General features: G+C 37.0%; 5 non-coding genes across 5 annotated transcripts; all 5 read right to left on the bottom strand.

The window, feature by feature from the left end:
* Positions 1–55: 55 nt before the first annotated feature.
* Positions 56–139, bottom strand: Trnal-cag (transfer RNA leucine (anticodon CAG)). The gene has a single exon. It is a non-coding gene; the product is annotated as a tRNA-Leu (tRNA).
* Positions 140–3,572: 3,433 nt separating this feature from the next.
* Positions 3,573–3,656, bottom strand: Trnal-cag (transfer RNA leucine (anticodon CAG)). The gene has a single exon. It is a non-coding gene; the product is annotated as a tRNA-Leu (tRNA).
* A 657-nt stretch (positions 3,657–4,313) lies between these two features.
* Trnal-cag (transfer RNA leucine (anticodon CAG)) lies at positions 4,314–4,397 on the bottom strand. The gene has a single exon. It is a non-coding gene; the product is annotated as a tRNA-Leu (tRNA).
* A 1,048-nt stretch (positions 4,398–5,445) lies between these two features.
* On the bottom strand, positions 5,446–5,529 carry Trnal-cag (transfer RNA leucine (anticodon CAG)). The gene has a single exon. It is a non-coding gene; the product is annotated as a tRNA-Leu (tRNA).
* Positions 5,530–5,812: 283 nt separating this feature from the next.
* Positions 5,813–5,896, bottom strand: Trnal-cag (transfer RNA leucine (anticodon CAG)). The gene has a single exon. It is a non-coding gene; the product is annotated as a tRNA-Leu (tRNA).
* Positions 5,897–14,418: the final 8,522 nt, after the last annotated feature.

Here is a 14,418-nt window from a genome sequence, read left to right as displayed (position 1 = left end):
GTATATTTCAAAAAATAGTTATTTCTGTTAAATAAGATAGAAAATAAAAACTGTTTGTCAGAAGTGGGATTCGAACCCACGCCGGGAAGACCCGACTGCGACCTGAACGCAGCGCCTTAGACCGCTCGGCCATCCTGACATACACGTTACAAAGTGCCGAGTGCACATAGAGAGACTGATGGGCGTATAGGTCAGCATACTGAATAGGACTCGTTGAGGCCTAGAATCATCGACTAATTGAATAAATAGTAAGATTTTGTAACAACAAAGATTTTGTAACAGCACAGGATAATCTCCTATGATCAATCGTTTTATCTTTGTACTTGTATATTGTGCCTGTAATAATGATAACATTAACTACAAAGTTATCAGTTTTTTCGTTGCAGAGAAGTCGATGAGGGTGAGATTCTAATACAACTTGAATGCAGCACCTTAGACCGCTTGTCCATCCTGATATATCCATTAGTTTTTTGCACCTTATCTCTTAGAAATACAGTGGAAAGGAAACATTAAATGACAGAGACAAATGCAAATGTTAAGTAATAGAGAACAATTGAAATATTAAGGAACAGGAAGAAACATCAATGTAATAGGTACGCGTGATTGAACACTGTTGAGACGTTGCTTGAAAACCAGTCGTAATTGATATTGGGGCCAAGTCAGAAGTCAGTGGTTGAAGTATAGGAACAAAATTATTTTACCAAATTGGTATGTTAGGTTTTGCAAGTGAATCAGAAGTGGTTTCAGTACGCAGTGAAAAGGAAATAGAAGGATATAAAAAAGGGATAAAGTGTGGATTACTGGATAGTTTTTTCGGACAGCAGAGTTTCAGCCCCCCTCCCCAACGTTAGAGTCGTTATTATTATATTCGTCTGAAATTTAGTGTTGCTTGAAAAGCTATCTTTAGCAAATGATATACTTGCTACCAAATTCAAACATTTAATTTTTAGCATATGCATACCCATTTTTATTCAAGAAATAGCCCACATTTTACTGTCGCTTTTCCAGGAGTAGGAAAACGACCCAGCTGTTCTGTGAACCTGTATCAACATCTCTGAAAGGAGGCTGGAACTACTTTTTCCCCCGAGGTTTCCTAGTTCCAATAGAGGCACGTCTAAAGTGGGCATAGCGTGTACAACTATGTCGTAGCCTCACTTGACATGTAAATGGAACTGACTAACATTCTCTGTAACCCATCTGAATACTAATTTGAATCTAATTTGTCCAATCCCGCTGTAAATAGCTGTCAAAAATAACGCCAAGTTCTCAGCAGAGCCACTGAAAATGTTCCATTAAAAACAGTTCAACGGCTATCGGACTCGTGACAATTTTGTGATGCTATATCTGATAAATGCAAAAATTCTGTAAATCAAACGTATGGGTCTGCTGGAAGTATCCTTAAAAGATTTGTGTTTTGGATAGTAATAATTATAAGAATGAGACTGTTTGTTGCATGTCACCAGATGAAAATGTAATACAATTTATGATTTAAGACGAAGTTCATTTCTAAAAGGCTAAGCAATTTCTTTTGTTGTTCGTTTCGAATATAGGGAATTTAGGAAAATGGTCAAAGACTAACATGCATGCAGCACAAGTATAATGAAATATATTTAAATGTTTCTTTTACGCAACAGGTTTTAGAAATGTTGAACAAAAATTATGATAAATATAGTAATTCGATTGTGATTACTAGATCACATTTTGTTGTCGGGTTTTGACGTCTCGTCAAGATCCATATGATCAAAAGGTATATACAATCAAAGAATTTCCAAAACAGCTTAATCCGTCTATATCAAGATATGTATTGCAAGACACACAATAGCACTCAGTCCGTCCAGATCAAACTATTTACTGCTAGACACCCCTTTTATAGCTGTATATATTTCATCACCAGTTATTGTACCATCACACATATATTTATCATTATCAGATACGTAAGAAATCACAAAATTTCAAATCGAACCTTTCCGATTTTCATTATTAGTGACCAATGAATACATTTCAACATAAAACTGATCCATACACCGTATTATTTGATCTGTATTTTAAATAATGACAGCATCATCAGGAATCAGGCAAATGATCTCATTTTTTTTTATTATAAGAAGTACGGATAAGAAAGATTTATGTGTTTGAATTGCCCGTCTGGCTTTCGGTCGTAATATAAGCACACCAAGAAAGTTTTCTTTCATAGCGTCTGAATTGTTTTTCTTTTAGTTCTTCATATTTATTAATATCATAGATCTTTTGTTGGTAACATACTCAGCATTTGATCCAGAATCAAACACAAAATTTGTTCTCTGTGCTACGTTTCCCTGTCGGACTCGAGTCCAAGATACCTATCCGACCTCACCCATGTGTACACACCAGCAAGATACATGTACTTATGCGTCTCTTTTGACAAACGTATACTCATTATTCCCACTATGAAAACAAAGTCATATGGACAGCTTTCTTTTACATACTAGGGCCCAGCAACGTGGATTGAATTGCCCTCTGAACGTAGACACAAAGTCACAGTGATCACATTCAAGAGGGCTCTCAAAACTCACTTATTTCGACTGCAAGAACAAACTTAAAGACTGAATAATGTTTCCTACCTTAAATATTCTCAAGATGTTTTTAATGTTTTCTAAATTCATGGTGTTTGTTTTTGTGATCATAGCAGTATATGATATTTTATCTTATAGGTGTTTTCTAATGTTGTAAAGCGCTTAGAGCTTCTAAAGATTAGGCGCTATACAAAGTCCTCATTATTATGTTTTTGTTATTATTATTATTATTATTATATAACTAACTACATTTACATTTTACAGTTTCTCAGAAGTGGTATTCGAAGCGAAGCCGGGAATATCTGACTGCGTCTACTCGGCCATCCTGACATGACCATTATAATTGTCTGTGCGTTATCTCTCTTCGAGGTACAGAGAAACGCAAACCTGAACTAACAGAGACAATGTGAACTATTGTGTGATCGAGACAGATGGAAATATTAAAGAGTAGTAACAAACAGCAATGTAATAGATACGCGTGCATGTTCACTTTTATGGATGTATACATCTAGGAGAGAGAGAGAGAGAGAGAGAGAGAGAGAGAGAGAGAGAGAGAGAGAGAGGAAGAGTCGTTAGACGTATATAGTTAGACAGGTAGCTAATAGATGGGAATCTTGTTTGTGAATCGCGGGAACATACGGCCAGCGGGTACTTATATAAAAATGACAATTTCTCATTAACATACAAGATATAAACTTCTCCTCTCGATAATACCTTGTGCTTATTATAAATGTTTGAGCATAAACAATAAAAAGGTAATCGTTTTGGGACTCGAATCAATGTGAGAGAAACACTCCTGCAGGTTGTATCGCTTTCCCGTCTTTGGATATTCGTGATATTTGTATGAGAGAGAGAGAGAGAGAGAGAGAGAGAGAGAGAGAGAAATTAATAACTTTGAAGGGCCAGACAAGCATATTTAATTAAAACAGCTGTTATATGCTAACATACGTGAATGCTGTAAGATTGATGTTATCAATTGCAGAGTCATAAGAGATACTGCTCTATGACAAAATTAAGGTTTGTCAGAAGTGAGATTCGAACCCACGCCGGGAAGACCCGACTGCGACCTGAACGCAGCGCCTTAGACCGCTCGGCCATCCTAACATATCCAGGACAAGGTAGTGCCTGCCGACACAATCTTACAGTATTCATGCACTGCCTTAAATCGCTAAGCCATCCTGATATTTCCGTTATGAGATGCTATGGTTAGTTTTCTAGCTAAACAAATGGACCCATTGATACATTCAGATTGGGTAGGTATGCACTGGTTCATACAGGTAGTTGATACGTAATATTATTTATGGTTATATTTACTCTTGTATTAAAGTGATTCGTATATTTACAAAATATTTATTTGTTTTAAATAAGATTGAAAAAAGAAACAGTTTGTCTGAAGTGGGATTCGGACCTACGCCGGGAAGACCCGACTGCGACCTGAACGCAGCGCGTTAGACCGCTCGGCCATCCTGACATGTCCAGCACAAAGTTGTGCCTGCCGACACAATCTTACCGGATTTTTTACAGTGCCTTGAATCACTAAGCCATCCGGAGATGTCCGTTATGAGATGCGATGGATTAATTTGGCAGATAAACAAAATTGTTCCATTAATACATTCAGACTTGGTAGGTATGCACTGGTTCATAGATGTATTTGACACGTAATATTATTTTATGGTTATATTTACAATTGTATTAATGTGACTTGTATATTGCAAAAAAAATATTTATTTTTATTAAAGGAAATAGAAAATAAAAACTGTTTGTCAGAAGTGGGATTCGAACCCACGCCGGGAAGACCCGACTGCGACCTGAACGCAGCGCCTTAGACCGCTCGGCCATCCTGACATATGCATTGCAAAGATCCGAGTGCACATAGAGAGATTGAAGGGCGTATAGGTCAGCATACTGAATAGGACTCGTTGAGGCCTAGAATCATCGATTAATTGAATAAATAGTAAGATTTTGTAACAACAAAGATTTTGTAACAGCACAGGATAATCTCCCATCATCTATATTTTTATCTTTGTACTTGTATATTGTGCCTCTAATAATGATAACATTAACTACAAAGTTATTAATGTTTTCCTTGCAGAGAAGTCGATGTGGGAGGGATTCTACTGTAACTTGAATGCATCATCTTAGACCGCTTGTCCATCCTGATCTATCCATTAGTTTTCTGCACCTTATCTCTTAGAAATACAGTGGAAAGGATACATTAAATGATAGAGACAAATGCAAATGTTAAGTAATAGAGAACAATTGAAATATGAAGGAACAGTGAAAAACTCCAATGTAACAGGTAAGCGTTATTGAACAATGTTATATTATGTATGCATACATCCATAAAGAGAGAGAGAGAGAGAGAGAGAGAGAGAGAGAGAGAGAGAGACGGTGGGGAGGGGGGGGGGGAAGGGTAGGTAGACGTATATAATTAGACAGGCAGTGGATAGATGGGCATCTTGTTTGTGAATCGCCGGAATATAGCGCCAGCGTGTACTTATATAAAAATGACAATTTCTCATTAACATACAAGAGATAAACTTCTCCTCTCGATAATACCTTGTGCTTATTATAACTGTTTGAGCATAAACAATAAAAAGGTAACCTTTTTGGGACTCGAAGGAATGTGAGTGAAACACTCATGCAGGTTGTATCGCTTTCCCGTCTGTAGATATCCGTGAGATTTGTATGTGTGTGTGTGTCTATGTGTGTGTGTGTGTGTGTGTGAGAGAGAGAGAGAGAGAGAGCGGATAACAAATTGATACATTTGAAGGGCCAGAAAAGCATATTTAGCTAAAACAGCTGTTATATGCCAGCATACATGAACGCTGTAAGATTGATGTTTTTTATTTTGGAGTCATAAGAGATACTGCTCTATGACAAAAGAACAGTTTGTCAGAAGTGGGATTCGAACCCACGCCGGGAAGACCCGACTGCGACCTGAACGCATCGCCTTAGACCGCTCGGCCATCCTGATATATCCAGGACAAGGTAGTGCCTGCCGATACAATCTTACGGTATTCATGCAGTGCCTTAAATCGCTAAGTCATCCGGATATGTCCGTTATGAGATGTTGTGCTTAATTTCCTAGATCAACAAATGGACCCATTAATAGTCAGACCTGGTAGGTATGTACAGGTTCATACAGGCAGTTGATACGTAATATTGTTTTATGGTTATATTTACAATTGTATTAAAGTGACTTGTATATTTCAAAAAATAGTTATTTCTGTTAAATAAGATAGAAAATAAAAACTGTTTGTCAGAAGTGGGATTCGAACCCACGCCGGGAAGACCCGACTGCGACCTGAACGCAGCGCCTTAGACCGCTCGGCCATCCTGACATACACGTTACAAAGTGCCGAGTGCACATAGAGAGACTGATGGGCGTATAGGTCAGCATACTGAATAGGACTCGTTGAGGCCTAGAATCATCGACTAATTGAATAAATAGTAAGATTTTGTAACAACAAAGATTTTGTAACAGCACAGGATAATCTCCTATGATCAATCGTTTTATCTTTGTACTTGTATATTGTGCCTGTAATAATGATAACATTAACTACAAAGTTATCAGTTTTTTCGTTGCAGAGAAGTCGATGAGGGTGAGATTCTAATACAACTTGAATGCAGCACCTTAGACCGCTTGTCCATCCTGATATATCCATTAGTTTTTTGCACCTTATCTCTTAGAAATACAGTGGAAAGGAAACATTAAATGACAGAGACAAATGCAAATGTTAAGTAATAGAGAACAATTGAAATATTAAGGAACAGGAAGAAACATCAATGTAATAGCAGCAGGGAAGTTGTACAGACCCCCTGGCTCAGATAAATTTAAGCCTCTCACCGAACATTTCTCCGTAGAAGCCTCAGATTTCAAAAATAAACCTTCCTGCGCAAATTAATCCGCAAAATTTCAACCCAAAGTGCATTTTTAGGCATAAAAAAAAGACAGTTTTTTTGGGGGGGGTGTTGTAAAATTTATTTGTGATTGCAAATTTGGGTTGCAATTTTATGAGTAAATCTGATCAAGACCAACTCGATACCTACTACGCGGATCATGAAGATTAATCGTGACAAATCCGTGCGGAGTTGCCTGAGCGTGACTAAAGAAATTTTTAAACTTATTTATATCCATGTCGCCATTACACCAAGTTTGATGAATATTCCTCAGTGTGTGAGTATCAACACCATTGAAAACTGATAAAATATTACAATTGTCTCTAATTACCTTTGGAATTTGCGTATATCGCTGCGTCACGTAAATCACATCGGTGTTCTTATGTCGGCCACGCGAGAATATCCTAGCTGGGTTAGTTTGTTTGTCCAGCATCACATCATCAAAAACAACAAGATTATTAGTATCGCCGTCTAAACTTTCCACTGATGGAGCTTCATTTATGTCCGTTATAAATTCTATTGTGCCATCCTCAGTATTATCACTAAATTCCTTCAGTACTTGATAACATCGCTGATCATCAACGGATGGCGCAACTAAATACAATTTATCCCATTTTAGCCATCTCATTATCAAATTTAGCAATAACTGCGTTTTTCCAGATCCCGACGGTCCAATAATTATCATTCTTATCGAATTTGGTAATGCTGAAGTGTGTTTCACTTGCTCGCGTTTTTTCGTGGCTGAAAAATCAATTACATTCATGTTATTAGAATATTATGGATTCATATTGTGTTAAGTGTCGCACTCGAACTGCTACGCTAAATCCAATCGAAGTTGTTACACGCAACAACAGGAATGCTATCAAAGGTGAATGTGCGGTTTGTGGTACAATCAAATATAGATTCGTTAAAAAAAAGATAGAAGAACCGGAGGAGATATTACCGCCTCCTTAACAAATCTGCCAGGATTGCCTTGGGCGAAATATCCCGGAGAGAAACATCTGCCAGGATACAACTATTGCGGACCTGGTACAAGGCTAGATATAAGACTTAATAATAATAATCAACCAAATCCTGGTGAAGAACCAGTAAATGCTATTGATAACGCATGCTACTATCACGATCTTGCATATCGCAGTGGAGATTTAGAACAACGACATCTCGCTGATGTGAAGCTAATTCACGCAATAGACGCAGTACCTAATAAAAAATTCAAAGAAAAATTGGCAACTTGGTTGATAAAAGGAGCAATGAAAGGTAAATTAGTTCTCGGTGCTGGTAAATTATAATGGAGCAGATATATTATTCTCCGCGAGGATTTTGGAAAGGAAAATCAGCAATTGCCAAACTTGCCAAGGCCGCAAAAGTAAAACACTCCACCGCTGCATCATGGTTATCAAAGCAAGCTGTTTGGCAAATTTATCTTCCTCCGCCTAAGAAAATACCATATGCGAGTTTCTCTGTCAGTGTACCTAACGAAGTTCATCAGGCCGACTTAATGTTTCTTCCTTACGATACCGTTGACGGAGTTATATACAAATATGTTCTGACGGTTGTTGATATTGCAAGTAGGTACAAAGAAGCGGAACCGTTATCGAATAAAACAGCAACAGATATTGCTAAGGCGTTTAGCGAAATTTATTCACGATCTCCATTAACATGGCCGAAGCTTCTCCAGGTTGATCCAGGTCGAGAATTTCTTGGTGCGGTTACTTCACTGATGAAAAAGAATAATGTTAAAATCCGTCGCGGTATTGTAGGTGTTCATCACAATCAAGCTATCGTTGAGAGATTCAATAAAACTCTTGCAGAACGATTATTCGGATATCAGTACGCGCGCGAATTTATCCAAGATAAACGATCTCACGATTGGGTAACAAGATTACCTCACGTGATTAACACACTAAATAACGAAGTAACACGAACAATATCAATGAAACCCGCAATTGCAATTACAAAACCAAATATACCACTAAAGCGAAGTTCAATAATTTCGCCGGTGTTAGGTAGCGTCACGGTTAGATATTTGTATAAAGAAGGAGAAGCCGAGGGTGGAAGAAAAAGAGCAACCGATCCAAACTGGAGTGTTACAACGCATAAAATATCGGCCGTAACAAGATCATCAGGAAGGCCAGCAATTTATTTTCTAGATTCATTAGCACCACAACGCGGATTTACCAAAGAAGAATTACAAGTAATTCCAAAGGATACTCAATTACCGCCATCTTCGTTAATGTGAAATTTAATTCTACCCAACTGAGATAATTTTCTTACTCGAGACACGGCTAGATAAACTAAATTTGACCAGGAAATTCTATCATCGACAATCCAGACTTGACCATCTACTGTTAATCCCTGTGACGAGTGAATCGTTGCTGCATATCCGAGTTTCCACGGCGATCTTTCTGCGCTTATCGCATCATTGACAAGATTAATATCAACGAAAATAATATCGTTCAAAACCATTATTTTTTCTTCTCCGCACGGCAAAGTAACATTAATATTTTGTTTTCTAGTATCAGCGGGCCTATAGCATAATGGTACCGGCAACGTTGGAAATTTCTCATAATGAAGTTTGAATAATATTTCCTGAATATTATCACGAACAATTTTTCTGCTAGCCACAATCAAATGATCTGGACGCCACAAGGATAGAAAATTATCCATCGAAGTCTCGTCAATTATTTTTCTCATCACATCACATTGAAACTTATTAGGTTGCAATCGAATCATTTTTTTAAACTCAGTTAGTAAATTATCATTAGATCTATAATCGGCATCAATCTCTTCATAATAATCCACAAAGTTTCTGAGCCATCTATGAGGAGATTCACCATCAATAGGATCAGGTTGACCATGATCTCCGCACATTATCACTGCAGTATTTTTTTCTTCCAACCAACTTAGGAATGATTTTAGTATAACTAAATTTACTGTGCAAATTTCATCAAATACTATAATCTTGTTGATATATTTGTTTCCCATTCGAGCCGGATCCCATAATCCACCACTGTACTTGAAATAACTGTGATACGTGCAAGAACTAACGCCACGCTGCTTTATTTCTCTTGCTAACCTGTGAGTTGGAGTTAACACTATCATATCAGAGTTTGAAAATAAGTTTATCGCTCGTGTGGTTTTACCACTACCGCCAGGACCATTCAGATAAACGAATTTGTTTCGTGAAATCGGATCAAACGCAGATGCGGCTGTTGATACTTCATCGCATTGGTCTTTATGAAACTTATCGCAATCTTCTACATCAGCGTCTTCACAATAATCTAGAATATCCTCATTCTTTATTCTCCAAGTTCCCCATGAATCATTAGTGATTAAATTTTCCAACCTACACTGATATTTCTTATCGATATAAAATGAATCCGTTGCAACTCTTACCGCGATATCGGCAAATTTATTTATCATCGACAATAAATTAATACTCACATAAGCGAGCATCGATGATCTTAGATGAGTATACTGCGCTGACTCTCCATCGAGATAACTAATCACGGTACCTAGTTTCGTTCCATCAATAATAATATTTTCTCTATTGCAAAATATTCCACGCGATACTGTATCAGCAATAATAAAATCCATCTCAGCATCATTGATGAATAATCTAGCGTGTCTGTGCTTATGATCAACTGATCCTCCTTGAGTGAATTTACCAATTATTTTTCTTCCAATATCTTTCGCGTTCTCACAATCTGTGGGTAACCACACTTCAGTTTGTTTCCTATAGGATATAATTGCTTCACTCACTATCAGCGATAGTAACATCGACGAATCCAACATATATCTCAACAGCACTATGGGAACCCATCTTCGCTGAGATAAATGCCGACCAAACCAAATATAGCAAATCCTATGCAAATTCTCAGCAAGTTCGAACGAAGTAACATGAGCGAATCCTGTCATAACAAAATCGGGTAATGGTCCGTTGATTGCCACTCTTGTCATCTCGCTGGTAGGATGGCCGAATTTAGCAAAGTAATCTGCACAATCGCCATATCCAAGGAAACTTCCAGGATAGCACGCGCTCATGTCAAAGGAGATCATATCTTCGAAATTGTATTTGGTATTCCATAATCCTCCATGGCCATATTCGATACAACTAAGTTGAATATCATTAAGAAACTCATTCCTTGTAGGTTTCCACGAATTTCTCTCTCTTGCAGCATGAGCGGCAACAGATGGAACAGTAAAGCAGTTTGTCAGCAATTTATTTGGATTTGACGAATATTTCTCCGCGATATTTTTCATCGAATCGTGTAATAGTTCATCACGGTAAATATCTCCGCGTGGCAAGATAAATTGATCGTATTTTTCTTCGCTAGAAAATAACCAGACTGATATTGGATCGGACTTGGCTAATAGTTTGATAAATCGGAACATTGCATCAGCGCCATCCGTGGAATTTTCCACGGGATAGAATTTAACAACACGATCTCGTGGAAATATCATCACTGACTGAGTCCACGCGTGTGAATTATGATCAACAATTTCGATTGGAGTTCCTCGAGATTTATACGGCGACGAGTATAATATTTCACCCGATAACGTTTTAACCGTAATAGGAAATTTGAGTTTCTTGCTCAACGCAGCAACATCATCAATCGATGCGCCATTAGTAACTGTATTTGCCCACGTGTTAATTTTATCCAATCTCAATTGAGTTAGACCGGATCCGCGACGAGTATTTCTCATGTGTTCGATCACTCTCTCAGCAACGCAATTTATCATCGGTGATTCTTTCATCGCAGGTAGATTTTTCGCATCAGGATTATTATTCAGCCGATAAATTCCATACACTACAGCACTAGAAGGATAGGCTCTAGCATAATAAGGACCATCAATTCCCAATAATAATCCTGGCTTCGAATTCTTATCAAGAACGACATTTTTCTTACCGCCGCGTACTGGATCTCGTTTATCGCGAATAATCCAAGTATCGTCCGGCATTTGTGCAATAAATTTTATTCCGAAAATAAATCGCTCTTCTTTGTGTTCAGATTTTATGTGTTCGATTATCTTTTTCGCTCTCTCCAGATTCATCGTAGCATCAATGAAGTTAGTTTTCCAAGTTGACCAAACATGAATTGCTCCATCATCGAAAAATTCCTTCTTCGCACGATCAACTTCAGGAATGATATATTCTGCCTCATCAAGATCAAATAGTTCCATTATTATATTTTAGACAAATATCTAATTATAATAATGAAGCAATGTGCGTGGATAATAGTTGGATCAACAAAATCATGTGACAAATCTTGTAGAGGTGAATATTGCGGCGCTCATATATACGAAGTTCGACGAGGTAACAAAGGACCGCAACGGTGTTTAGTTTGTCAAGTTGGCATTCGAGGAAAGACTCGATTATGTTTCTCTTGTGGAGGAAAGAAATATCGTGAATTACGAAGATATTATGAAAAGAAATCTTCCTCAGTAATTTCTTGTGAAGAAGATTATATTAATCGTTTCAAAGCAAATTATGATTTAGAAGTATAAAATATTATATATGGAAATGAAATCAACGATTCCTATGAGTGAATATAGATCACATCCTACCATTGATGATTATGAAGCATCCAAGGATGGAAATGTGAGACACATAAGAACGAAGAATCTTGTTGGTAATATTAATATGAATGGATATCTCAAATTCACAATCAGCAAAAATAATAGGCGAAGAAAAACAAATTACTTCGTTCACAGATTTGTGTTCGAATGTTTCCATGGACTCATCAGAGACAATTTGGTTATAGATCATATCGATGGAAATAAACTTAATAATGAATTAACTAATCTTCGAGCTGTGACTCAGAGTGAAAATTGTTCCTCGGGTAACACTGGAAAACATCCGAAAGATGCCAAGTCAGTTAAGTCGGTAAATCAAGAAACAAATGAAGAAATTGCATTTGAGTCGATATATGCTGCTGCGAAATTTTATGAAATTACTCCAGTATCGATATGGCGAGTAGCGGAGGGAATAAACCACAGAACATTTTCCTACAATCTCGGTGAGTGGATCAGATTCTTCTATGTTCCAATAATATTTGATGATGATGAAGAATAATTAAATACTACAAAATTAGTATAATGGACGAAGAAATAATAAACGATATTATGGGAGAGATTAATAGTTTGAAAAGAAAAATAGATCTCCCATCGGACCTTGATGTGAATAAAATCAGATCAGAATTCGAAACAATTATTCTAGGGAGACTCGAATATAAATATACCCTGCCGTCAGAATATAAATTAATAAAGAAGATCCAAATCGCGATGTATCAATCACTTGCGACAGTCAGCGATGATCACATCGAGGATTTTGTTAAATTATCAACGCTAGTAGAAAAAGCTAGATTAATTTTATCCGACGCATATGAATCAAGGAAAATCACAAGTTCTCGTGTCAGACAACTGAAAAAACTTGTTGATGAGAATAAAGCAAGAGAATCTCTGATTCCTAAGACGGCATAAATTTACAAAATAAAAAAAAAAAGATTAATTTTGAAAAATTCTTCTGGGTTTTATTTATTTTTTTCGTTTGTTTTTCCCTGGGATACAGATTTAAAAATCAAAAACTTTCGCTTACGATTTTACCAACAAACTAATACTCAGCGTTTCTCCGCGAATATCAAGTAAATTTCCATCTTGATTTGTTAGTTTGAAATTTATTCTTGATAATAATCGATTATGACAGCGTAGGTAAAACGGATTAACCGGCTCCTTTATTATCAAGTAACCAGGAGAGACGTTAGGAGAGAATGTGTATAATACAAATCCCTGCTCCGCTCTTGATATTGCAGGATCAACATTGTAGCTACCTTCCACAACATCAGCATGAAGATAAACAGCAATCACTTCGGTTATATTAACTATCCCAGGTGATATATGTCTCCCTTGTCCAATTCCATCATTATCATGCATCAAGATTGATTCTGCTTGTGTTTTCTTCTTAACCCAAGCGTCATGCAATTTAGGAAATAACTTATCAGTCGTATCAGTGACAAATTTTCTCATCTCATCAACATTGTAGCCGGGAAATTTATAATTTGGCAACGTCCTCTCGGTTAGATTATGTCGTTGCATAAATGCGTTAATAATAAAACCCATACCAAAAACGGCGCTGTTTTGTATATAGCCCGTTGCTAGTTCGTTAATAAGTTCCATATCAGCAGCTAATTTATTTATCCGCTCTGTTGTAATTATAATTTCGTTGCATGAAGCTTGTACGTTAAATACGCAATCTTGGAAATAATGTTCTAACAGTTTCTTTTGTATTTCATATTCGTTGATAATTTTAACAAATAATATTGTAATGCTATCCTCGAACAAATCTAGCATATAAACTGATCCTGATGAAAAATCAAGACTCGCCTTAGTTTGTTCATACTGATCAATATAGTCCAAGTCAAGTCCGTGGAAGTTTTTTTCATTGCTGATAAAGTCGGATTTCTTTGGTTCTGGTGTTGTTATTCTGCCAGGCGGAATATCAGGCCAGCCTAATACTGTCCTGATAGATGAACGGTAAATATCTACCATATACGGCGATTTTACTTCAATGATTGATGATAACGTTGGTTCATGTGCTGATATCTTTATTCCTGGATTAGCATCGCCAGTAATATTCGATATTCTAGTGTTGAACTCGCTATTTATCTGTTCAATCTCATAGCTGCCGGTTGGTATACTAACGACAAACCAACTAGGAGTTCCATCGGCGTGTTTCTTATCAGCAACAACAAGTGAATTGTTTGATAATAATTTACCGAATGATTTTGATCTGATATTAGGCCAACTATTATAAACTCGTAACTGTATCAATGCCATTTCCTTTGCACCAATTGGAGTTGGAAAATTAATACTAAATTCTGGATTAGTTGAGCTTAGTGATATTAATGTTGTTATTGGCGGAGTCGTGTTTGTCACTATCTGGACTAACTCGGACATTATTATT

This window comes from Sinohyriopsis cumingii, chromosome 17, assembly GCF_028554795.1.
Source record: "Sinohyriopsis cumingii isolate HCF-2022 chromosome 17, ASM2855479v2, whole genome shotgun sequence".
In the NCBI taxonomy this organism is placed as follows: domain Eukaryota; kingdom Metazoa; phylum Mollusca; class Bivalvia; order Unionida; family Unionidae; genus Sinohyriopsis; species Sinohyriopsis cumingii.
Note: the sequence above shows the minus strand (reverse complement) of the source record. Positions and strands in the feature narration are given on the sequence as shown.